This window comes from Periplaneta americana, chromosome 16 (assembly GCF_040183065.1).
Source record: "Periplaneta americana isolate PAMFEO1 chromosome 16, P.americana_PAMFEO1_priV1, whole genome shotgun sequence".
In the NCBI taxonomy this organism is placed as follows: Eukaryota; Metazoa; Arthropoda; class Insecta; order Blattodea; family Blattidae; genus Periplaneta; species Periplaneta americana.
Genome location: NC_091132.1, coordinates 139,299,459 through 139,326,357, shown reverse-complemented (window position 1 = coordinate 139,326,357; position 26,899 = coordinate 139,299,459). Strand labels below are relative to the sequence as shown.

The 26,899-nt window shown below is 34.3% G+C and overlaps 1 long non-coding RNA gene across 3 annotated transcripts in view; it reads right to left on the bottom strand.

Moving 5' to 3' along the window:
* Nucleotides 1–679: 679 nt before the first annotated feature.
* LOC138691264 (uncharacterized) overlaps nucleotides 680–26,899 on the bottom strand; it is a 42,719-nt gene continuing 16,499 nt past the window's right edge. For 2 of the 3 annotated variants that reach the window (XR_011329787.1, XR_011329786.1), the window contains exons 4-8: nucleotides 1,286–1,323; nucleotides 1,150–1,187; nucleotides 958–1,051; nucleotides 816–859; nucleotides 680–717 (exon numbers count right to left, since the gene is read on the bottom strand). This is a non-coding gene — a long non-coding RNA (uncharacterized lncRNA). The remainder of the gene's footprint in view (nucleotides 718–815; nucleotides 860–957; nucleotides 1,052–1,149; nucleotides 1,188–1,285; nucleotides 1,324–26,899) is intronic. The other variant, XR_011329788.1, reaches the window with a different exon arrangement.

Here is a 26,899-nt window from a genome sequence, read left to right as displayed (position 1 = left end):
CATTTAGATTGTTAATTGGGAGGCCGGAAGGAAAAATATCTTTGGGGAGGCCGAGACGTAGATGGGAGGTTAATATTAAAATTGATTTGAGGGAGGTGGGATATGATGATAGAGAGGATTAATCTTGCACAGGATAGGGACCGATGGCGGGCTTATGTGAGGGTGGCAATGAACCTCCGAGTTCCTTAAAAGCTATTTGTAAGTAAGGAAAACACATTTACAAGCAATGACTGTCGATGTACTATAATATAAATTTGAAATAATTTCAGTTAGTTATTGAAAATTAAATATTAGAATACAATACATACAACCATGAGCAATTCAATAACATTGTTTATAATGAAATAAAATAAAAATTAAGTTATAAAAATATGAAAAAAATCGCCATTTTCATTTTAAACAGGTTTTTACAACATAGCCTATTTTATTTTAAAAAGCTCAAACTATGGATAATGTTCGAAGTTCTGTAAATTTTATTTGGAGCGTGTCTACTCGTCCTAACTATTCCCAACAGCCAATCAGAATCAGTGACGCTGTCTGTTCTTCTCGATACATCCACATCCAGTTATACCGCTTTAATATTGCTCTGTGACAATGATTATAAATGCCTTCCCAAACCCCATATTTCTGGGCCACCGGAAATAAGTAAATAAATAATGGTAAATGTGAACTTACCGTATTCGTCTAAGTTGGGTGTTTTTTCAGTCGTATCTGGTTCTGTGAAGAAAATAAATGATAATCTGTATTAAATTCAAGTCATTAAATCATTCGGTTAAAGTCAGGTAAGTAACATTAATTAGGCGGATGCAACTTACCATATTCGTCTAAGTTGGGTGTTTTTTTTTAGTCATGTCTGGTTCTGTGAAGGAAATAAATTAGAATCTGTATTAAATTCAAGTCATTAAATCATTCGTTTAAAGTCAGGTAAGTAACATTAATTAGGTGGATGCAACTTACCATATTCGTCTAAGTTGGGTGTTTTTTAGTCATATCTGGTTCTGTGAAGGAAATAAGTCTAAGTTGGGTGTTTTTTTTTTAGTCATATCTGGTTCTGTGAAAGAAAGAAATGACAATCTGTATTAAATTCAAGTCATTAAATCACTCGGTTAAAGTCAGGTAAGTAACATTAATTAGGTGGATGCAACTTACCATATTCGTCTAATTCGGGTTTTTTGTCGTAGCCGGTTCTGTGAAGGAAAGAAATGACAATCTGTATTAAATTCAAGTCATTAAATCACTCGGTTAAAGTCAGGTAAGTAACATTAATTAGGTGGATGCAACTTACCATATTCGTCTAATTCGGGTTTTTTGTCGTAGCTGGTTCTGTGAAGGAAAGAAATGAGAATCTGTATTAAATTCAAGTCATTAAATCATTCGTTTAAAGTGAGGTAAGTAACACTAATTAGGTAGATGCAGCCATTCAATATAATATACATATTAAAATATTTATTGAAAAAAAACAACCTTAGTCCAAAAACATAAATGTTCAAGAGAAACAAAAAACTATCTGGCATAGGTGTTGTTGACACTTCAAGTACGAAATTCATCGTAACTTAAATTGCCTCATGTTAATACATGTATAAATGTAAGTAGTTATGGGCAAAAGTTATTATAAGAAAAAATAATCTGTTGTGGCTGAAGTATGCCTCTCCTTTTATCTTTTTCTATTATATCCTGTTTCTTTTCCTTTAGTTGCTTACGTGTCTTCCATGTGGTTACTTCTGCACCTAAAGATGACTCCATAATAATACAACAATTCACATGCTAAAGTATTTTTCTCTGGATGGCTTCTGTCGCGTTCATACCCAGTCTACTACAGTTTACTGCCAGTCTACTACAGTTTAAAATTGGATGGATAAATGTTTCAAGATGATATGATAGGATATTTGTAAATGCTACCATCGTCCTGGAATGGTTTTCACACTGAAAATTTCCACTCCTACAACATAGGACTGTGGTGTTTTTTTTTTTTTTTTCTTCCCCCACTAACAACTAACTCAGTAGATGGCTGTGATAATACGCGCTCTACATGCTTCATATTTCAAATTTTCATTCTTTTGGACAAGGGTTCTTTTTTTAAAGCACCCTCCAATTGAAAAATCTGTTCACCTTTTACTTAAACTGAAATATCTCGAGATCTAATGGAGCTACGATAACGTACGTGGGTTTAAAACACTCAGGACGTTACACATTATCGATTGAGTCCAAATTTACCGAATCAAATAAATTCGGGCTCAATCCATAATGCATATTGGTCCCTTCTATTCAGTAAATGTCATAACAGTTCAAAGTGAGGTCTACGCAATGAACAAACAAGGATGTGGTTTTCAGTAATTAAAAGAAACATTTACCAGTTTGAGTGAAGGGAATCCCTAGGATGCATAACATGGGTCCATTGGACCAGGGGGGAATATTTAATAATTATTATCATCTAAATAACTAATTCACATTGTGACTCTGCCCACTAGGTATGCTACTCTTGTTACTTCCTTTATACACCTATAGCACATTTGGTATTTTATTCTTTTATTTTATATATGTTTTTATTCGTGTTCATACATACTACACTTTTACATAACGTGTGTCCAATAGACCCGTTGCATTCAATTATTTTATTACCGTAAGAATTATTGTCGTCTGCCTTCTAAATAGAATCCTATGAATTACAAGAGCATATTTTCATGAATTGGCAAGAATGCAGCAGCTGGAAATTGAAATTTCGGACGACGATGAGGAATATATATCTCTTGCAATTGATGACAATACTCCGGATGAAGATGAAGTTTCTTCTGCAGAACTGGATAGTGATGGTGTGAGAATGAAGATGAAAGCTGAATGTCTATTTCACACCAGGTCGACAATCAAAACACATTAGTAGGACAGAAACTCCTGGTCAGAGTAAACCTCCTGTCCACAACAGTGTAAGATTTGCATCAGGTCCTTCAAGGGGTATAGGCCTAGGAACTGCTACTCTCAGATGTGCCTGGGATTTATTTATCTCACAGAGTATTTCGGATGAAACTGTGAGATATATCAACTTAGAAGCAAGAAGGTTTTACTTACTGAAGGAAATAAAATGGAAAGAAATATCAATATATGTAATGATTACTTTTTTGGAATTTTGTTGCACATGAGAGCAGACAAATCTTGGGATATTCCAATAAAAGAACTTTTTCTTGGTACATTTTTCAATCTATTATACACAGCAGTGGTCATCAGCACATTGCACCCTTGGGCTAGCGTCTCTTACCCGCGGAGGAGACACTGCACTATGATGTATTCACAGCTGCTGGTTTGTATGCTCTCTACCTCTTCCTGCTGCATGACGGGGCACAAAACGTTGCTCCGCTTACCCTTTACCCATTTCAGTGAGTGCTGAAGACCACTGATATAGAGCTACAATGTCTGTGAATCATTTTGAAGTATGAGAAGATTTTTAAGGTTCGATGGTATGAGAACACGGAAGTTTAGATTACAAACAGATAAACTTGTTCTTGTTTCTTACGTGTGGCAAATATTTACGGAACAGTGCAGAAAAGTAATGGTCCCACAACCAAATGTCACAATAGATGAACAGCTGGTTTTGTTTCGAGGCCGTTGTAGTTCTGTACAATATTTGACAAAGAAGCCAGCGAAATACAAGATCAAAGTAATGTGGATGTGTGAAGAAGAAACTGGTTCTGCAATTCACGGGATTGTGTATACAGAGTGGGAAAAAACCGGAGAACCGCCACAGAAGGATTTGGTTCTCAATATTGTGAAGTTTCTAAATCGCTTTGTTCTTGGTACAGCCCGAAATATCACCATGGACAAAACAAGAGAGACATTCCAAAAGAATGAAATCCAATGCAAAACCGACCAGTGTCCAAAGTGTATTTATTTTTCACAAGGACATGGCAATAGTTAGTTTTTGCTCAAAGAAAAACAAATGCGCTATTCTGCTAAGTACCATCACAATGCTGTTCACGAACATCACCCAAAAAAGGAAACCTGAGATTGTAAAATTCTACAGTCGCACTAAGGGTGGTGTTGATGTAATGGATCAGAAAGTGCACAATTATACTTGTAAAATGCAAACCAAACACTGGCCCATGGAGCTTTGGCGTAACATTTTTGACGTAAGTGCATTCATTCTGTATTGTACCCAGCACCCCATGTACCATAAAAGGACTTTTACACCAGAGGAGACTGTTCATCAAAGAGATATCAGTGAAAATGGTCCAACCATACATTGTTAGAAGATGGTTCAATCCCTGTCTGCGTAAGTCAATTTATGTGGACATGGAAAAGTACATCACTAACCTAGGTAGTAGTGTGCAAAGTAGCAGTAACAATGGTGGCAACCATGAAAACAAGAACAGGAGATGTTTCCTATGTCCTACAGTGGCAGATAGAAATACCAAATCTATCTGCTATGTGTACAAATAATGTTTGTCAGGAGCATAGTACAGTCGTCATGGCATCGTGGTCTAAGGCATCCTGCCTAGGACTCGCATTACGGAATGCGCGCTGGTTCGGGTCCTCAGGGGGGGGGGGGGGAATTTTTCTGATAAATTTTCGGTCAGTGTATGGGATCGGTGGCCATCCAGCATCGTGATGCACTTGGGGAGCTACGATAGGTAGTGAAAATCCGGTTAGGCTGGGAGGATCATTGTGCTAACCACATGATACCTCCATTCTGGTTGGATGATCGTCGACCTCTGCTTCGGCATGTGAACGTGAGGACGGCAGTCAGCTGACCAGTCTTCGCACTTCATGGGCTATAGCGCCATGGATTTACTTTACTTTACTATAGTACAGTCGTGTGTAGTAAGTGTAAAGACTGATAAGATATATCTGTACTTGTGTGGTTATTCCTTACTGTTTCTTCTTCTTCTATCTCGTGGATACATTATATTATTTACCAATGCAATGCTACACTTTTCTTTTATGCCTTCTCCTCTGAAACAAGCTCGGACAGTTTTAATTTATAAGGGCGGTGATGAAAAAAATATAAAAAACTGGAGACCGATAACCATATTTCTTGTCTTGCGAAGAATTATTGAAAGAGTGTTGGATTCAAAATTAAGAAGTTATATTGCATTAAATCAATATCAGCAAGGATTTATGGCTCTGCCTGGCACGCATATAACTTCTTCAATTGTTAATGGTTGTCTTCAATCAGCAAAAAAATTAAAAAAAAATTGCTGTATTGTATTTGTTGGTGTATCTAAGGCCTTCGACTCCATCGGACATGAACATATAAAAAGAGCCCTTAAGCATGCATGCATTCCACGGAATCTCTACAATTTAATTTCTTCTTCGTTATCAGCCAGTACTATTCAAATTGAATCAAATTTTCAAAAAACAACACCTATAGCGTTAAATTGTGGCGTAGCACAGGGTTCTCCGTTATTACCTATATTATTTAATTTGGCAATCAATTATGTGATGCAAAATCTGACAGATTATGATATTTCTACTAAATATGGCTATTCTTTATCAGATCAACTACCTCATTTGTCTGCGCTAGCCTTCGCTGATGACTTTGCTTTAATTGGTAGCACTAAAGCAAATGCTACATCGCTTGTTGATTTAGCTGAAAGTAGCTTAACTGAAATTGGTCTTCACATAAATCCAGCGAAAAGCAAGGCAATAGTTTTACAAAAGGGCAAGCTCTGTGCAGATTTCATTATCTCTTTACAAGGGTCTGTTATTTCTTCGTTGCATGATAAAAATGAGCGTATCCGATATATCGGAATAGATTTCACAGACAAAATCTCCTTTAATAAAAAGAAGACTATCAAAAACTTATGTTCAGACTTGGATGGACTCGTCCGAACAAAATTATTAAAATCAGACCAAAAATTGAAAATCATAAACGAATATATATGGCCAGGTTTGATTTACCCTCTACAATGTGCTCCATTACCTCAGTTATCAGATACATTCTTACGAGATCTTGACAAAATTATTAGAAGTGCTGTGAAGGAAATTATGATGCTGCCCGATGATACGTCATATTCAATGTTATATGCAAGTAAAAAAGTCCGAGCTTTGGGAATTCTTTGTGCAGAGTAGGAGGCCAGCATTCAACATTACAACATCTGTAATCGTCTTCACCGTCTTAATGATATACATCTTAACTTTGTAAGGAACCTGCACCTTGAACAGCAACTGAGTCTACGTAGACTAAACATCAATAAGTCTTCTATTGCTCCCAACACTAAAGGTCGGCAATTGAGGGAGATCTTGCGGAACAGAAGTTTTGAATCATGGTGTAAATTACCTCATAAGGGCAAAGGTGTTATCCTGTATTCTGAGTGCCCCAAGGCAAATTCCTGGATATCATCAAAAGCAAATTTATCAATTTCAGAATACATCAATGCAGTTAAAATGTCCAGCAATCTATCTGCGGTTAGATCTGTGCCCGGCAGAAGTTTCAACACAACCCGTTGTCGCCATCCCGGCTGCAACGAGACGGAAACTCTTGGTCACGTGTTGGAATTCTGTCGAAAAACGGAGCTGCTGCGCAACAATCGACACCATAAGGCCAGGACCGGTATTACTGATGTCCTCAAGCGTCGCGGATGGGAGGTACACGAAGAGGTCCACTGCGTTTCATCCTTAGATTCGAACAGAAGAGCAGATATTGTAGCCATCCACAGGACTCAATCTAAGGGATTAGTCCTTGATCCTACAATCCGGTTCGAGAGGGATGCCCTACAGGCACAACACGATGAGGAGAAGAAATCCATTTATGAGTCCTGCATCCCTTATCTAAGTGAGAAATATAACATTCCCACTAGTCAGTGGAGTGTTTCTGGTCTTTTGTTTGGTGCACGTGGCACACTCCCTAAATTCACGTGTGATATTTTAAAAGCACTCGGACTCCGATCTTTTGAAATTCAAAAAATTTTGTTGAATATTCTTAAGGATTCAATCCAAATATTACATTACCATTTATATTTTGGCCATTGATGACTCTGTTGGGTTTGCATTTCTCTGAATTTTTTACTAAACACTTCCTGTCTTTCTAAATTATTCTGTAGTGCTTTTATTCTGGATCTTTATGGTCACCCTCATTGAGGGCAGATTATTTATTTAAATATGTATATATAAATAAATAAATATATATGTGTTTGTGTTGCAACAATAAATTATTTTCACTCCCTACTTACTTATAAAAATATATTATTTCCTTTGCCCAAAGAAAAAACTTTACGAACCTACATTATATTCTTGTAGAAATAAATTAATATAATATATATTTGTATATTCACATGTTACTTAGTTATAAAATTTTAAATTATTTTCCACAATTAAAACTCCTAAATTAAAATTATAATAAATAATATATTAATATTATTCCATTTTATGTCTAATTCCTCATTAAATAGCATACGGGTCCAACGGACCCATGTTATGTAAATGTGTAGGAAAAGTAGCTCATGCATCCTAGGGTTAAAAGAGGGTATTTTCATCGGTCCAGAAATTTACAAAGTTATGGCTGACTATTTGTTTGAGGAAAAACTTTCCATTATAGAAAAAATGGCATGGCGTGCTTTCAAAGATGTTTGCTCAAATTTCCTTGGAAATTCTAGGAACAGCGAACTATATCGAACTTGTGGAAACCATGTTAAGTGCATATGAAAAAATGGGCTGTAAGATTTCTCTCAAAATACACTTTTAAATTCTCATTTGGATTTCTGTCCACGTAACATTGGAGCGGTAAGCGACGAGCATGGGGAAAGATTTCATCAAGACATATCTGAAATGGAAGGGCGATATAAAGGAAGAACATCATCCAGCATGTTTGCAGACTATTGTTGGTTCCTTGTAAAAGACAGTCCCGGGTCTAGTTATAAACGGAAGTCATCCAGAAAATTCTTTCAAACGTTAAGTTCAAATTTTGAGATTCTTCTCATTATACGTATATAATATTTTTATTGTTGTTGTGTTTTAAACTATGTAACATCATTTTTGTATCCAGTACATATTTTTCAAGTATCATGAGGCATTTTCAATCTCTATTGTGTTGTAGTTTTATCAGTAGCAGTGAAAAATTAAAAAAAAAAAAAGTTTTTTCAAAAATAAATCAATTCACTTTCCCCTGAAAATGGTACGAGATGGGACAATTTCAATTTTAAATTCACATTTAGGGCACAGATATTAGTAATATTTACCTATTTTTATTTCGGAGCAAGATAAAAAAGTAAAAATTCGTTATACAGTGTTACTGTTCATGAGATAAAATACCCCCTTTGTATGAGCATTCCTACTTGGTATGCTTAGAACAAAACTAGCCAGTTTTCTAAATTTATAATACTGATATTGTTTGATTTTAAACAGGTGGCACTAAAACCCACTACCTTCTAAAACGCCTGCATCCCTTGAACAACGAAATTCATCATATAAACAATCATCATTCACAATTAATGTTTGAGGAGAAAAATTTGCTCCGGCGCCGGGGATCGAACCCGGGTCCTTGGTTCTACGTACCAAGCGCTCTGACCACTGAGCTACGCCGAATTCAATCCACAGCACCGGATCGAATTGTCCTCCTCCTTCAATGTTTCCATTTATGGCCTGACTCCACGTTAGGCATATATGTTAACGTATATGTCCAATGTCAACTGCCATTATATTTGTGTGTATATATATATGTTTGTATTTTATAATTTTGAAATATATATATATATATAGTCCTACTTTTCACTTGCAATATTATTCTTCTCTTATGTTAATATTATCTATTCTAATAATAAATCTGTAGCCGAAATTTTTCTGGTAATTTTCGATTTTCCAAAAATAATTGGTCCTAACATATATAATTAACCACCCTGAAACCGAAAATTGCATTTTTGAAATTTTTGTTTGTATGTCTGTCTGTATGTTTGTTACCTTTTCACGCGATAATGGCTGAACGGATTTCGATGAAAATTGGAATATAAATTAAGTTCGTTGTAACTTAGATTTTTGGCGATATGGCATTCAAAATACTTTATTTAAAAGGGGGGTTATAAGGGGGCCTGAATTAAAGAAATCGAAATATCTCGCTTATTATTGATTTTTGTGAAAAATGTTACATAACAAAAGTTTCTTTAAAAATGATTTCCGATAAGTTTTATCCTTTACAAAATTTTGATAGGACTGATATTTAATGAGATAAATGAGTTTTAAAACTAAAATAACGCCATCTAAGACGGTGCAATGAATTAAGAACAAATGACTTCGTCTATAAGCGGCCTTGGACAACAACAATCGAAACAGGGGCCTTGGACATCAACAATCGAAAGCTATTAAACATAGCCTACAGAGAATGTTTCTGTGTTTGTATGAAGTAATATCAGAAGCTAAATTAACCGATTTGTATAATTAATTATTATTTCGCCATTGGAAAGTGTAGTTTCTCTAGATGGACATAATACTATAATGTTATTACAGTAACGTCTGAGTAAATCGAGGACAGGTAAGATTAAAATAGCTTCTTATGCACAGAAAATTTGATAGGCTATTTTGTACATTCGTTTTCTGTATTTCTTAAAATAATATTTATGTACACTCATTTTTAATCTCAGAGAATTAACGAACAACGAGAGTGTATTGATTTAGTATGCAGTAATAGTACGTTAGCTTAGCAATCCATTATTTTATAATTCAAATTTGAACTATGCTCAATTGAATCGTGTTAAAATACATAAAATATATATGCAATAAATGCAATGCAAAAAAAATTGGGTAATGAGCGAAGCAGATTATCTTGCGCTGTTGTAAAAGTTGTTCCCTGGATCAAACGTCCTATTTTAATTATGTAATTACTTTATATTTATTTCTAACAGGTGCAGCGGAGCGCACGGGTACGGCTAGTATTATATAATTCCATTGCCGCTGTAATTTAAATTTTAGTTTCTATTTTATTTTACTTATTTATTTTTATTATTTTTTTCTTTTCTGCATTTCTCTTCTATTAATATTGTATTATATAATTTCTGTAACTGTAATTTTAATTTTATTTCCTATTTTATTTTATTTTTTATTCTCTTATAGTCCTATTAATATTATATCTGAACTGCGACCGAACACGAGCGCTGCTCATTCGGTCTCAAATTTTGTTAATACTACTATATCTCCTTTTTTATATTGATTGTATTATTTTATTTCTATTTTTCTTGTTTGTTTGTAATTACATTCTTTTTTCTGTATATTTAAATAAATTATACAGTACTAGGAACGTACTCAGCTGAGTGACTATTTTGGCCGGGATTCCGCAATTAAGTGCACAGTAATCTGTACAGACATATGCACTGCTAGCTATGAGAATATTATAGATTTATTAATTTGTCATATAGAATAATATCTGTAATATTGAAAACTAATGTTTGAGGGGAAAAATTTGCTTACCGGTGCTGTGGATTGAATTCGGCGTAGCTCAGTGGTCAGCAAATTTTTCTCCTCAAACATTAATTTTCAATATTACAATTATTATTCTATATGACAAAGTAATAAATCTATAATAATCATCATTCACGGCAAAATCAAATATTTAGAATAATGATTTTTATTCGTACATTGTGCAAAAATAAGGGAGTAAAATGCTTGAAGAGAAGAAAAATACTGGAGCCGGGAAACCGTTAAAAATTAGGGGCAAATACGGGAGATCCCGGGAAATATGGGAGGGTTAGGAACCCTAGAACAGATAGCTGTAATGTGATAACAGCCATCACCTTAAAAACCTTATGGTAAATATAAAACTAATTTCATTTTTCTCAGGAAATGTTATGCAACGTAAAATACATTACATTTGTATTCACCTATACAATTTCAGTTCATATTTAAAAGCTAAAACTTAAATTTAATTCCGCTACAGATTTATTAAGGATGCTTATTTGACTACATTAAGCAAAAATATGAGTAGAACACATTTTTTGGGCCTAAATTATGCAAAACATTTTAGGCGGTCAGTCAAAATGAAATATGAAACTTTGGTGTCTGTGACACTCAAAAAGCTGGGAGCCACAGGTCTAGTAACAGAGTACAGAACTGCTATGAGATGGAGACAGAAGTCCAATATTATATAAGTTGAATGTGTAAGCACATACCTTGACATCACTGTTGGGGTGGTTGAGGAGGGGGCGAGGACGGTTTCTTGTTGCCTTCAGATGGTCTTTGGGTCTGTTGTTCCTCGCCGTTAGCTTTAGTTTCCTCCTCCTCCTCATAGTCAATGGTTTGGATCTCGGCGTCCGAAGGGTCATATGGGTGAAATTCTTTAATGGTGCAGAACTTTTTGCTTCTCTTTAAAAACATATCCCTGACAGGGGTCTTCAGAATTTCATCCCTTGCAGAGTCGCAGTCCATGTTATAGGATCTGTAGGCGTAGTAGGCTCCCGCCGCCAAGCCCACCACGCCCACAGTCCTCAATCCGTTTACTAGTACTCTCTCAGGTCTTATCGAGTGTCTTACGGTTGAGTTGTTTAATATTTGGTGGAATGCAACTCTTAGTCGACCAAACATGTTGACGTCTTAAATCGGAAAGGCATGTAACACAGCAATGGCATTGCTATTGTTGCCATGCATCATTTTCTCTCTCTGTCTCCATAGAGACTGGATTTACAGATCTCGGTTGTTGTTTCGCTAAGTATCGTTCATGTAGATGCAGACCCTATCTCTTTTTTATAATATTCATAATTAAAAGTGTTGATATGTTTTGCCTGTGTTGTAGGCATAATAGAACTTGAATATTATGAATGCATTAATATATTTTATGCTCGACCATGCCGAAATGTAGTAATTATACACCTGGTAGCAGTCCTTTAATGCATTTCATTAAAGTACTCCTACTCATTAAAGTACAGGTGTTCAGCCAATGACAACTCAGCTTACAGGTGTTCAGCCAATGGCAAGTCAGCTTTGTACCTTATAAAACCGCAAGTATCGATTATTCTCGGATATGCAATCGAAAGAGAATTAGCGAAAAGTCACGGAGGCTGGAAATTCAATATTGTCGCAAAAGGTTATGTTCTGTTACTATAATAATTAGAGTTAATTGTAAATAATATTCAAATAAATTCAATTTGTCATCTCGTTTTTCAATTCTAAATCAATTTTCAGGTTATACCAGAGTAATGTTCATCTTATTCTGTGCCAAGGTCAATGAAATTTGGCCTCGAAAAAAATCAATACTTTCGCGTCTGCGCACATCTCACAATTCAGGTCAGTTCGCACATAACCATAATTTTGAATACTTTCAAGTTAGAAATATGGTCGAGCATAAAAAGTCGTATGAAACTTGCCTATAATGGTAATTAAGACGCTCGTATGAAAATTATGAAACTCGCGCGTTTCATAAACAATCATACTTGCGTCTTAATTACTACCATTATAGGCTCGTTGCATAATGTACTAGTAACTAGCCGTATGCGTGCACTCCGCTGCACCCGTTAGAAATAAATATAAAGTAATTACATAATTAAAATAAAACATTTGATCCAGGGAACATTCGTGTTTGATAGAAGGATAAATCGTGTAATATGTTACGGTACTTAATTTAAATTGCATCCAAATAATTAAAATGCGATCATTTTGGTCCAGAGACACTCATTTGGTGCAATGACAATTCCTTTAACATGTTTCTTAATTTTAATTACATGCAACCATAGTTCAATGAAGATTGACATCATTTAGATTTAATGTGTATATTTTATTTTACTTGTTATAGGTTTCCATTGAATTATGGTAATTTTAACCCTTGTTTTCTAGTATTCAGTAAATGGCGCTTGACACACTATGGCCCCTTATAGACGAAGTCATTTGTTTTTCAATTCATTTCACGGCCTTAGATGGTAGTTATTTTAATTTTAAAACTCATTTATCTCATTAAATATCAGTCCTATCAAAATTTTTCAAGGAATAAAACTTATCGAAAATTATTTTTAAAGAAACTTTTGTTATGTAACATTTTTCACAAAAAATCAATAATAAGCGAGATATTTCGATTTATTTAATTCAGGCCCCCTTATAACCCCCCTTTTAAATAATGTATTTTAAATGCCATATAGTCTAAAATCTAAGTTACAACGAACTTAATTTATATTCCAATTTTCATCGAAATCCGTTCAGCCATTATCGCGTGAAAAGGTAACAAACATACAGACAGACAGACAGACAGACAGACAGACATACAAACAAAAATTTCAAAAAAGCGATTTTCGGTTTCAGGGTGGTTAATTATATATGTTAGGACCAATTATTTTTGGAAAATCGAAAATTACCAGAAACATTTCGGCTACAGATTTATTATTAGTATAGATGTGTAACGGCTCAGATTCCAAAAGTAGACCTACATATTATTGAGCAGTTTGTTACTCCGCGACGTTGACTTGTAAAATTCATTTTCATTCAGTCATTCATTCATTCTTTTTTAATATTAATTCAATCATTTATTCATGCCTTTATATATCTATTCATTCATTTATATACCTATTCATTCATTTATATACCTATTCATTCATTTATGTAGCTATTCATTCATTTATATATTTATTTGTTCACTTACACAATAATTATATTTCTCACGAAAACATTTTCATAAAATTACTAATACTTGCATTTTGGTATAGGTTACTTTTGTCCTTCAGGGCAACCCCTATTTTAGGGGAAGTTTGAAAATTAGTTAATTGGGTAATTTCCTAAATTTGATTAACTGAATTTACCAAAACAAATATTCCGAGTTTAGCTCCATTGTTGATTAGAGAGTAATACAGTCTATTTCTACATAGTACTGCCACAGAATCAAAACCATACGTACAGTAAATAACGTAAATCTCAATTTCGGCTAACATTATCCTCTATCCTGTTTTAAATTTAAAAAAAAGTATGTGTTTAAAACACACAACCATAATCATTCATCATTCAGTGTTCTGCCAAGAGTAGGTCTTTCACTGCAAAACCAGCTTTCTCCAATCTTTTCTTTTTTCGCCTTCCAGAAAGTTTAAGGAATGAAACAATATTGTTAGTGATATCTATCTACAGTTCTACACTCACTTCCTTTTATCAACTTGTGTTGCCGAGCGTGATTAATATAGCCTAAAACTAACATATTTATCTATTTACTTATTTATTTGTTTATTTTTTTACTTGTTTATTTATTTAGTTATTTATTTCCTTACTTATTTATTTACTTGTTTATTTATTTACTTATTTTATTATTTAATTATCTGAATATTTATTTATTTAATTATTTATTTCATTACTTAATTTTTTATTTCATTATTTAATTATTTACTTAATTAATTAATTATTTACTTATTTATTTCACCAAGAATATGTTAAGTAGAATTTGTTACATCCCAGACGTAGAGTATCTTTGAGCGATTACTAACCTCTACAGAAAATGCGGAATAAGTTCTCAAGAAATTTTCGGCAGTGTTTGAGACTGGTGCACACTCAGCATCGTGAACATTTGAGCTACGATAGGTAGCGAAATCCGGTTAGGAAAGATGTGGGGATCATCATGCTAACCACAAGATACCTCCATTTTGCTTGGATGATCGTCCACCTCTCCTTCGGCATGTGGACATGATGCGAGCAGCCAGCTGGTTGGTCTATATCCTTAAAGGGCTGTAGCGCTATGGATTATTATTTTTTTTTTTGGGGGGGGGGTCTAGCAATTCTTGTCGCAGGAGATGTCGTCATTATACCGGCTACATTTTAGTCACTGGCGTTCTCGTCACCGATTTTAATAAGTTATTAATGTTTTACTGAAAAAAAAAATTAATGAGATTTAAGTGGATGGATCGAGAAGGCGGTGAAATATGCAGAATAGAGATTGATTGTGTGCTCTTAATATTACTTACTGGCTTTTAAGGAACCCGGAGGTTCATTGCCGCCCTTACATCAGCCCGCCATTTGTCCCTATCCTGAGCAAGATGAATCCAGTCGTCGGTCGCTGTCGAGAGCGATAGCGACAGACCGTCCACGGACCTTGCCTCAAATCCATTTTAATATTATCCTCCCATCTACGTCTCGGCCTCCCCAAAGGTCTTTTCCCCTCTGGTCTCCCAACTAACACTCTATATGCATTTCTGGATTCGCCCATACGCGCTACATGCCCTGCCCATCTCAAACGTCTGGATTTAATGTTCCTAATTATGTCAGATGAAGAATACAATACGTGCAGCTCTGCGTGTGTAACTTTCTCCATTCTCTTGTAACTCCATCCCTCTTAGCCCCAAATATTTTCCTAAGAACCTTATTCTCAAAAACCCTCAATCTCTGTTCCTCTCAAAGTGAGAGTCCAAGTTTCACAGCCATAAAGAACAACTGGTAATATAACTGTTTTATAAATTCTAAATTTCAGATTTTTGGACAGCAGACTAGATGACAAAAGCTTCTCAACCGATTAATAACAGGCATTTCCCATATTTATTCTGCGTTTAATGTCCTCCCGAGTGTCATTTATATTATTACTGTTGCTCCAAGATATTTGAATTTTTCCACCTGTTTGAAGGATAAATCTCCAACTTTTATAGTTCCATTTCGTACAATATTCTGATCACGAGACATAATCATATACTTAGTCTTTTCGGGATTTACTTCCAACCCTATCTCTTTACTTGCTTCAAGTAGAATATCCGCGTTTTCCCTAATTGATTGTGGATTTTCTCCTAACATATTCACGTCATCCGCATAGACAAGAAGCTGTTGTAACCCGTTCAATTCCAAACCCTCTGTGTTACCCTGAACTTTCCTAATGGCATATTCTAGAGCGTTCTGACAAATTCGACCTTTTTTACTGCTGATTTTATTCTTTTATGTACAAAGAATCCCGTCCCTAATTGGTGATTAATGTTTCCTTCCCCATAATACAACAAGTAATCGCCTATTTGTGATATGCCATTTCCATCTAACCTAACCTCTTGTACTCCCACGAAGTCTATTCTATATCTAGCTAGTTCTTTTGCTACTAAAGTTACCCCTCCTGTTCTATAAAGACTAGTTACGTTCCATGTACCAAATCTTATAACCTTATTCCTTTGCTGTGGTCGTGCCGGAGAATCAGTCCCATTCTGAGGCTTATTGTTAGGTTTCGTAACAAGCTGTTTTTTATGGTGATGGATTGTTAGCCCTTTGCCCAACCCCCAAGCTGGAGGACCACCCCTTATCGGCTATCCACGACTGATTATTCAATATATTCGCAGCTACCCTCCATATCTGGAGCAGTCTCCTCTATCCGCAACCTGAGGACGCGCCATGCCGTGGTGATAGGGACCCACAATACATTAATATTAAGTTTTTAAAAGGAATTCTTGTTCAATAGTATTTGTTGCGTACCCTATTAATAATTGTTCATTGTGAACTTGCTGATGTGTTGTGGCATTTAATTCTACTGAAAAGTTTTATTTTATTATTAATTAATAGTGTTTAATATTATCAGTGAATCTTGCCATAACTCAAGACAATAGTGACAAGTGACTATCTCATATTGCAAATTTGCACTTCTATTACATTGATTTGTATACATTAATTTAATATATCTCAAAATAACATGTCCAACTCTGCAACTGATACAAATTCAACAAAACGTCAAAAACTAAATCATGAAACCACTATACCAACATCAAATGCATTTGCACCTTTATCTGACTTGAACGAAAGAGACCAACAAGAGTCATCGTATCACATTCAGATGGAAACATCTACACCAAAGAAACCACCACAAATTTATATTCACAATATTCTGAATATTAATTCTATGATTAATGAGCTCAAAACGCTGGACTGTGGCTGTTTTCGACACATAACTGTTGAAAATAACAAAGTGAAGCTAAATATGGATCTCATAGATGGATACAGAAAGGTAAGCTGAATTCATACATATCAGATGAAATCTGACAAAGCTTTTCGTGTAGTCATTAGGGGACTATATCACAGTTGTAATATAGAATTCATGATGTCAGAACTTAAAGAATTGGGTTATGAACCTATACAGATGCTACCAGTTAGACATCCAATCACCAAATTACCGTTACCTTTATTTTTCCTAGATCTAAAACACAATCCTAAAAATCCTGAAATATTCAGCTTAACCCTACTTTATAACGGAAGAATAAAAGTGGAGCCGCCTAAACCAAGAAAAACTATTGTACAATGTATGCGATCCCAACAATTTGGACACACAAGAAACTTCTGTAATCAGACTGCAAGATTGTGAAATGTGAAGGTCTTCACCCTACAGAGAAATGTAATAAACCGAAAGACACTCCTCCCATTTGTAAAAACTGTAAAGGGAATCATCCAGCCAACTACAGAGGTTGTCCTGAACATACAAGACTACAAAGAGGAGCAACTAGGCATCAGACAGTTCCATACAGATCTCAGCCACCACCAGGAACATCATCTTTAGATAAAACTTCATCTTCCCCTCCAGAGCTGAAAAAGGTTTCTGCACAAGATGCTCCATTTTCAAATATACACAGGGAAACTTCCAATCGGCCCTTATATTCAAGTATTGCAGCATCTTCGGTTAACAACCAAGGTACTGTAGATAATACTCTAATTGCAAATAATGCATTATTCTCTGATATACTTAAGAAACTAGATATGCTCATATCATTAATATAACCTCTGGTTAATTCATTGAATTTGTTACTCCCAAGAGTACTGCAAAATGAATAACATTCCACAGACAAGTTTCATTATCAGCACATGGAATTGCCAAGTTTAGATAATAAATACTATGAATTAGTCTTCTTCCTGAATACTTATCATATTGACATAATGTTGGTTACTGAGACTAAACTTGGTCCAAATCTAAACTTTTTCATATCTGGATATAAGATATATAGAGCTGATCATCCCTCTGGAAACAGAAAAAGTGGATCTGCAATAATTATCGGAGCAGATTTGTGTCATAACCAACTTTCCCCAATTTTAGAGGATGCAGTACAAATTTCAAGAGTACAAATAAAAATTGATAATACAGACTATCAAATAGGTTCTTTCTATTCTGCTCCGGACCAGCGTGTCATGCCCACTTTGATTTGGGGGATAGTTCATGAAATGAAATTCAGATTCATATTAGGAGGTGATTTTAATAAGCAAACACCCTAGATGAGGATCCAACGTAACCAATCCCCGAGGCATTATGCTATATGATCAAATTTTTAAACTCAATTTGGAAATAACATACCCTTTTGAACCTACACGTTATTCAGATTCAGGACATATGCCTAACCTGGTTGATTTCTTTATTGGTAAACAATTTCAACATTTTTGTAGTGTTCCAAGAGTTATACATGAATTGAGTGCAGATCATTTACCTGTTCTTCTGACTTTATCAGCAGCTATTCCGAATTCATGTAATAAATACACGCTCATAAGACACCCATTTAACTGGAATGAATATGTATCTTGCCTTGATATCTCTACTAACTTAAGATCCCCTAAAAAATAAAAAAAAAAATAAAAGAGATATAGATATGGAAATAAATACACTTGTCGATAATATTAAAACAGCTGCAAATACGGCTTCTTCCAATAGTTTAAACTTTAATCGAATTAGAAGAAAAATAGTATTTCCACCACATATCTTACAGCTCCAGTATGTGAAAAGATCAGCCAGGGCACTATGGCAAAGAACAAAATATCCTCCTCATAAGCAAAATTATAATAAGGCTACACAAGAACTAAAATTAGCCCTAAAAGAATTATACAGAGAGGCAACTGACAATCAGTTAAAATCCTTAGATTCAAAGGATGGCAGTCTATGGCGTAAAATAAGACAAATTACTAAAGAAACTGAGAAAATCCTACCACTAAAATATGACAATCAATGGCTCACAAGCCCGAATGATAAAGCTGATATATTTTCCAAAATTTTAGAAAACCAATTTAAACCTAAAGACAACCAAGATAATATTACAACTTTAGAAGTGAATAATACTTTAGACCAGCCTCTACAACTGTCTCCAATTTGTAAACTATTCACTCCAGCTGAAGTCAGAAACACGATTAATAGATTACCCGCAAAAAAAGCCCCTGGGCATGACTATATAACACAACATCTCCTCTTGCAACTGCCTAGAAGAACTATAGTACTGTTAACATAGATATACAATGCAATGATACGCGTATCATATTTTCCTTCAACATGGAAGCAAGGTAATATTGTGATGATTCCTAAAGCGAATAAAATTCGTATTGATCCATTTAACTACAGGCCTATAAGTCTTCTGCCTCTCTTTTCAAAAATATTTGAGCGTCTTTTATTACCTAGACTATTAACGCATCTGGAATCATTGTTACCAAATACTCAATTTGGATTCAGAAAAATGCATTCCTGTGCGCAATAATTACACAGGATTATTGACATAATTTTTGACACCTATGAAAAGAAATAAATTTGTTTAGGCCTTTTCCTTGATACAGAAAAGGCGTTCGATAAAGAGTGGCATCTTAGTGACACATACTAGCGTTTAATTCAATCATTTCTTAGAAGACGAACTTATACAGTAATTTACGAAGGTGTACAGTCTCAGTTTAGATATATTTCTGCAGGTGTACCTCAAGGGATCATTCTAGTCCATTTTCTCTATTACACTCATGATATACCAACACCTAAATCAGATTCTCTAACTGTAGCTCAGTTCGCTGATGACATTGCTGTCCTTAGCAAAAGAGATACTGGTGAACAAGTGACAACCAATCTACAAAACTTTGTACAAGAAATTGAAATATGGAACAAAAAATGGAGAACAGCCATGAACACAAATAAGTCATCAACAGTAACATTCACATACCTCAAAAAAGAAAAAGCACTTCCATTATATCTCATCTGTTCACCAGTACCACAGCATGAAGAAGTACGAAATGTTGGACTCATTCTAGATAGTCGCTTGACCTGGAATAAACATCTCACTTACAACCTCCAGAGATTAAGATACAGACTTCATCGATTGAAAGCAATACTTTCCAGCTCTTGTCTTTCTCTTTCCAACAAAAGATTAATAAATGTAATGCTTCTCAAACCTATTTGGCTCTATGGATGTTCATTATGGGGATCGGCTTCTATAAGTCAAATCAAGCGTATTCAAACATTCCAAAATCGGGCACTAAGGATAATCACTGGAGCACCATGGTACATAAGAAATGAAACACTTCATTCAGATCTAGATCTAGCCAAAATAGAGACTGTAATTCATTCTCCCTACACACGCTTATTTGCAACATTGTCAACACATTCTAACAGCTTAATCAACCAGATTCCTCGGAACCTGCCCCCTGCACGAACTGATCGTCGCCTCAAGAGGAAAAGACACACTGATATGTTGATGCTTTGAGGAACGTTAATGGACGTCACCCTCTCCACAAGTCTCATATTGTTGAAATGTTAATTATTCAAGCACAGTTGATAGTAGCAATGTACAAAAATTGTCAAATAAATTTTTAAAAAGTGATATAGAAGTGATATAGCGATACAGAAGAGACAATGACTTACATAAAAAGTACAGTTTTCAGAATCTAAAGTGTTTTATCAGTTTGTTTGCTTGAAGAAGATTTAGTTCTTATGGAATGAAGGAGCGATTATGAAGTAGTTAAAGAGAAAGTTCCGATTTTATAAATTTAAATGTGAAGAATATAAAGACATATGAAAGGAAATATGAAAATTTTACTTCAAATCCCAAACATCCTTACAATCCCAACCATGCACACTCTAAATACTGCCAAGAGAATTAACGTTTCATGTAATTATACGGATCGGTGGATTTCCTCGTCACTTTCTGTCTCTAATATTTATGTTGATAGCTTATACTTACTATTCTGAAATTCAGCCGTAATAAATTTCTAAATTATAGACATCAGCTCAAAGAATTTTGAGTGACCACAAGGGTCCTGAATACAATAAACATGTACAATAATGTGATGTGATACATTAAAGAAAAAAGAAAGTTAATTGTTGAAGGCAAATATAAGTTGATTAATTGAAATAGAGATGATGATGTAATATTTGAAGAGAATCCTTGATAATATTTATAAGAATGGACATTACATAATCAAAAGGAATATGAAGTTCCTTAAGATAATTCCATGTGAATTTTGTGATTGAACCTCTACTGCCAAACAGCAAACCAATGACGGACCATTGTTTAAGAGGAACGTTGTACTTTTGAGAAAGATACGGCAGACAAGGTTCATATATGGACTTCTTCTCAATATCAACCTCGGTGGCCAGATTTAGGTTTCTTTCGAAACGGATAGTAGGGTCAAGAACAAGAGCCCGTTTTAAGCATCCGTTGATAGCAATAATGTCTGCCCGTCTAAAAGAACCATCTGATGATACACAATGTACTTCCTCATGAATCTCCCAATTTAAAGTTTTTAACGATATCGCCAAAGCATGTCGTACACGATGATGTCTAGCATTGATCAGCAGCTCGCCTTTGGGACATTGTCCAAGCACGTGTCCAAGTGTTTCAAGCTAGCTACAGTCTGGATGACGGCAGCGGGTTGTGCTTAGAGTTCTGCCCGGTATTGCGCGAACCACCGAAATATTGCTTGACACACCACTTTATTGTGTCCCACATACCCCCCTTATCAAACTCTTCTAATTTCCTTGTATCCATTTATTAACCGGTTTTGCACTTTGAGACTGGAAATTATGTATTCCTTGAGATCTTTCTACAGAGCATATTGAATATAGACATCTCGGTGAAACGTTTTACATAAGAAGACAAGATAAATTTATTTCGCACTGGAATCTGATTGCTGACATGCTTCTGCCAGTTGATTCTCGCTATATCCTGACACGTCTGATATCCAGTGTAAGAACAACGTCGAACTAAGTGAAAGATTGCTGTCTGAAAAGAATCACATGGTAATTATAGAAAAGGATCCCGTCTAATGCGCGGGTGGTTTCGACTTCTGTTCCGACTTGCACGAAGTAACCCTTCAGTAGCGAGAAGAACCAGCTGCACACAATTCCTTGTCACGACTCCATGCCTCATACACTGTTATGGATTTAATCTCAACATATCCTATACAGATATTACATATATAACAGACTTTTAATTTACTTTCATATTTCTGATATCTATGTGCCTGAAACTATGTAAAATACGAGTAAGTGACATGGATTTCAGGAAATCCTAATGATTGCGTCTTTACAATAATTAGGATAATAGTATCTATACTAATAATAAATCTGTAGCCGAAATTTTTCTGGCAATTTTCGATTTTCCAAAAATAATTCGTCCTAATTATATAATTAACCACCCTGAAACCGAAAATAGCTTTTTTGAAATTTTTTGTTTGTATGTCTGTCTGTCTGTCTGTCTGTCTGTCTGTATGTTTGTTACCTTTTCACGCGATAATGGCTGAACGGATTTCGATGAAAATTGGAATATAAATTATGTTCGTTGTAACTTAGATTTTAGGCTATATGGCATTCAAGATACGTTACTTAAAAGGGGGGTTATAAGGGGGCCTGAATTAAATAAATCGAAATATCTCACTTATTATTGATTTTTGTGAACAATGTTACATAACAAAAGTTTCTTTACAAATAATTTTCGATAAATTTTATTCCTTGAAGAATTTTGATAGGACTGATATTTAATGAGATATATGAGTTTTAAAATTAAAATAACTGCCATCTACGGCCATATAATGAAATAAAAAACAAATGACTTCGTCTATAAGGGGCCTTGGACAGCAACAATCGAAAGCTATGAAAGATAGCCTACAGAGAATGTTTCTGTGTTTGTATGAAGTAATATCGGAAGCTAAATTAACCGATTTGTATAATTAATTATTATTTCACCATTGGAAAGTGTAGTTTCTCTAGATGGCCATAATGCTATAATGTTATTACAGTAACTTCTGATATAATATAATCTAATGTAATATAATATAATATAATATAATATGTAATATTATATAATATAATTTAAGTTATTTGAAGGGTTCAGAACCATAGTGGGCCAAACGCCATTTACTGAATACGTAGAAAACAGGGGTTAAAATTAAGTTATTACCAGGGAACGGATTTATATGGACTAAAAATATATGAAATATGTAAATATATATGTAGTTATTTTTACCAAAATATGGAATTAAATATGGATTTTTACCAAAATATGGAATTAAATATGGACTTAAAATTATAAAAAAATGACTATGTACGTTAAATATTGGTACATTTTAATCAAACTAAACAAAAAATATAATGGACGTACCTTATCTTCCAATGTAGTTTCAACAAAACACAATTTTTATTGTCTGTTACCATAACAATAGGTTACAAACATTTCTTTCAAGTGCTGAAAAGTGAATCTTCTTCTATTGTCTCTGAGGATAGATTTATACTGACTAAAAGAGCGTTCGACGTCACAAGAAGTAACTGGTACATAATTCAATTTCACAATGTCTGCTGGGGATAAGTCCAAGTTAATCTTCACTGTTGATTCACCACTCATCACAGCAACAACCTTTTGTAGTTCTTCATATCCAGGGTTTTTTGAAAGTACAGTGTCCACCTTAGCTCTTACTGCATCTGCAACTTTACCTCTACCACGATTCAGTTGTTCCACAGTACTATTTATAATTTCAAAACTTTCAGATAGTGAAAGGTGCCTATTTTGGAGACTTTTGAGCGTTTTTATGATGCATGAAAATGTATGCTGAATGTGAGCTAAGTCATTCTTCACACTTATGTCACAGGTAACTGTTTTCGCAGTATCAATTGAGACTGCATCTTCAGAGTCCAATGCAAGGAGAACATTGTTAATAGAGTCTATATGTTCGGCATAATATTCAACTGCTTCTAGCCATGTACCCCATCTAGTTAAAATTGGCTTTGGTGGCAATGGAATTTCAGGGTACATTTCTTTCAACACGTTAACTCTACTGGGAGCTTTGAGAAATACTTTTTTCACTGATGAAATCAACAAATCTACTTTAGGGAAATTGTCTCTGACCACTTCTGCCACACGATGAAATGCATGCGCCACACAAGTAAAATGAGTCAATTTAGGATATACAACAGATAATGCTTGTCCAGCTTTGACCATATAAGGGGCAGCATCGCTAATAAAGAATAACACATTATCGTACATAATACCCTTTGGCCACAGGATACCCATAGCTTCGTTGAACAGTTTAACTATAGTTTTGTTATTGCACTTTTCTAGAACATCACAATGTAAAAGAATTCGTTCAGAATATTGTTCACTTAACAAACCGATAACTACATTACCAACAAGTCTACCTTCTTTGTCGGGAGTCTCATCAATGGAAACCCAAATTGAACTATCTTTAATTTCATCTCTTATCTTCTGTATTGTCTCATCGTAGATGGATGGAGCATACGTCTTCCTAAGTGTTGACTCATCCGGGATTGTATGTTGAGTATATTTTTCAAGGAATTCCCTGAAGACCTTATTCTTTAGTTTGTAGAGAGGAATATCAGCAGAGATGAGAGAACGGCACAGGTCGATGTTAAACTCAGATCTTACATTCGATGTTGTTGGTTGTGTTAAAAACAATTGTCTCTGCTTGGAATTTAGTTGTTTGTTGGCCTGATGTTTACTAGTTGTAATGTGTTGTTGCACCAGGAACTTTTGTGTAGATGATACTGCACACTGACACAAATTACAAAATAATATTTTATTGTCAGTTGATAAACCATCTTCTTTAAATTCTGAAATGTAACTTGTTAGTTTTGATTTTAAATTGACTGAATGACGTACTTTTGGCATATTTACCGTCTTTATAGTATGATTTACAAAACTGAACCTATGTGTACTCTGACTGGCATTTAACTGTTGAGCTGCACAACTGAAGTCTGTTAAAAATTTTAAATTAAATTAATACAGTTTTGTAACTTACTTTCCCATTGTTGATAGGACTGCTAATTTTCAAATAACTCTGATGTTAAAGGGATTACTGAACATGTGTTTAAATCTCTATTGTTGAAATGTATTTTTAAAAGTTAATGGAATTTTGTTTTGTTTTATTGTTAAACCTAATATAATATGGACTGTTTTATATGAAATATGGAAAATATATGGAAATTAACGAAAATATGTACTAAACTCTAAAATATGGAAAAATATGGAAAATAAAAGTAGGATTTTTCAACCCTACACATTGTGAAACATAAAGATAATGCAAAATATAAATTATATTAGCTTTATAAGTAAATATGTATTTACATATAAATCCTTTCCCTGGTTATTACCATAATTCAATGGAAACCTATAACAAGTAAAATAAAGTATACACATTAAATCTAAATGATGTCAATGTTCATTAAACTATGGTTGCATGTAATAAAAATTATGAACATGTTAAAGGAATTGTCATTGCACCAATGAGTGGTCTCTGGACCAAAATGATCGCATTTTAATTATTTGGATGCAATTTAAATTAAGTAACATATTAAACGATTTATCCTTCTATCAAACACGAATGTTCCCTGGATCAAATGTCCTATTTTAATTATGTAATTACTTCATATTTATTTCTACCGGGTGCAGCGGAGCGCACGGGTACGGCTAGTTAGAATAAATAAAATTCGCTGTAACAGTTAAGTGTTTCTAATGAAGCCTGTGATGAACATGAAATAAGTTCTCAGCAACTACAATCGATCCCCCAATAATAATATTTATTTATTTACTTATTAATTTATTTATTTACTTATTTACTCACTCACTCAATATTTATTTATTTATTTATTTGTTTACTTATTAATTTTTTATTTACTTATTTACTCTCCTAATATTTATTTATTTATTTACTTATTAATTTTTATTTACTTATTTACTCACTCAATACTTATTTACTTGTTTGTGTGTTTATTTATTTATTTATGCTCGACCATGCCGAAATGTAGCAATTATACACCTGGTAGCAGTCCTTTAATGCATGTCATTAAAGTACACCTATTCATTAAAGTTCAGGTTTTCGATTATTCTCGGATATGCAATCGAAAGACAATTAGCGAAACGTCGCGGAGGCTGGAAATCCAATTTACCAATAAAAGCTGTAATAATTCTTCTAAAAATTAAAATAAATATTATTTTTATTTTCCTGTCAAAGCAGGGAGTGCTGCAGCTCCGCAGCTCTATAGCCTACATGGCTGTTTATGCTGCATTTGTTCACTTTCCAAAGTACATGTTCACGTTACTTACAACAAAACACTAACACGGCATAATAATTCTAACTAGAAAATAAAGACGTGTTCTATAGCTAAAGCCGACATGTTACAAGTAAACACATCAACAACACATTACTCAGTAATAAGTCACCGGAGATCACAGGTTCTTATACCAAAATACTCAACCAACATCCCTGAACAACCTGTGAAAGTTTGTCTATAGAGTTCTGGTTCACCCTGTATAACAGGAACACTTGCATTGAACGTAGTGGGGACTATGTTGAAAAGTGATGAAGTATTTGGAGTCTTATTGTACACTAGCCATACCCGTGCGCTCTGCTGCACCGTTAGAAATAAATATAAAGTAATTACATAATTAAAATAGGACATTTGATCCAGGGAACATTCGTGTTTGATAGAAGGATATATCATTTATTATGTTACTTAATTTAAATTGTATTAAAAAAATTAAAATGCGATCATTTTGATCCAGAGACCACTCATTCGGTCATAAAAATTATTTTAGGAAATACAGGAAACGAATGTACAGAATAGCCTATCAAATTTTCTGTGCATAAGAATCTATTTTAATCTTACCTGTCATCGATTCACTCAGAAGTTACTGTAATAACATTATAGCATTATGTCCATCTAGAGAAACTACACTTTCCAATGGTGAATTAATAATTAATTATACAAATCGGTTAATTTAGCTTCTGACATTACTTCATACAAACACAGAAATATTCTCTGTAGGCTATGTTT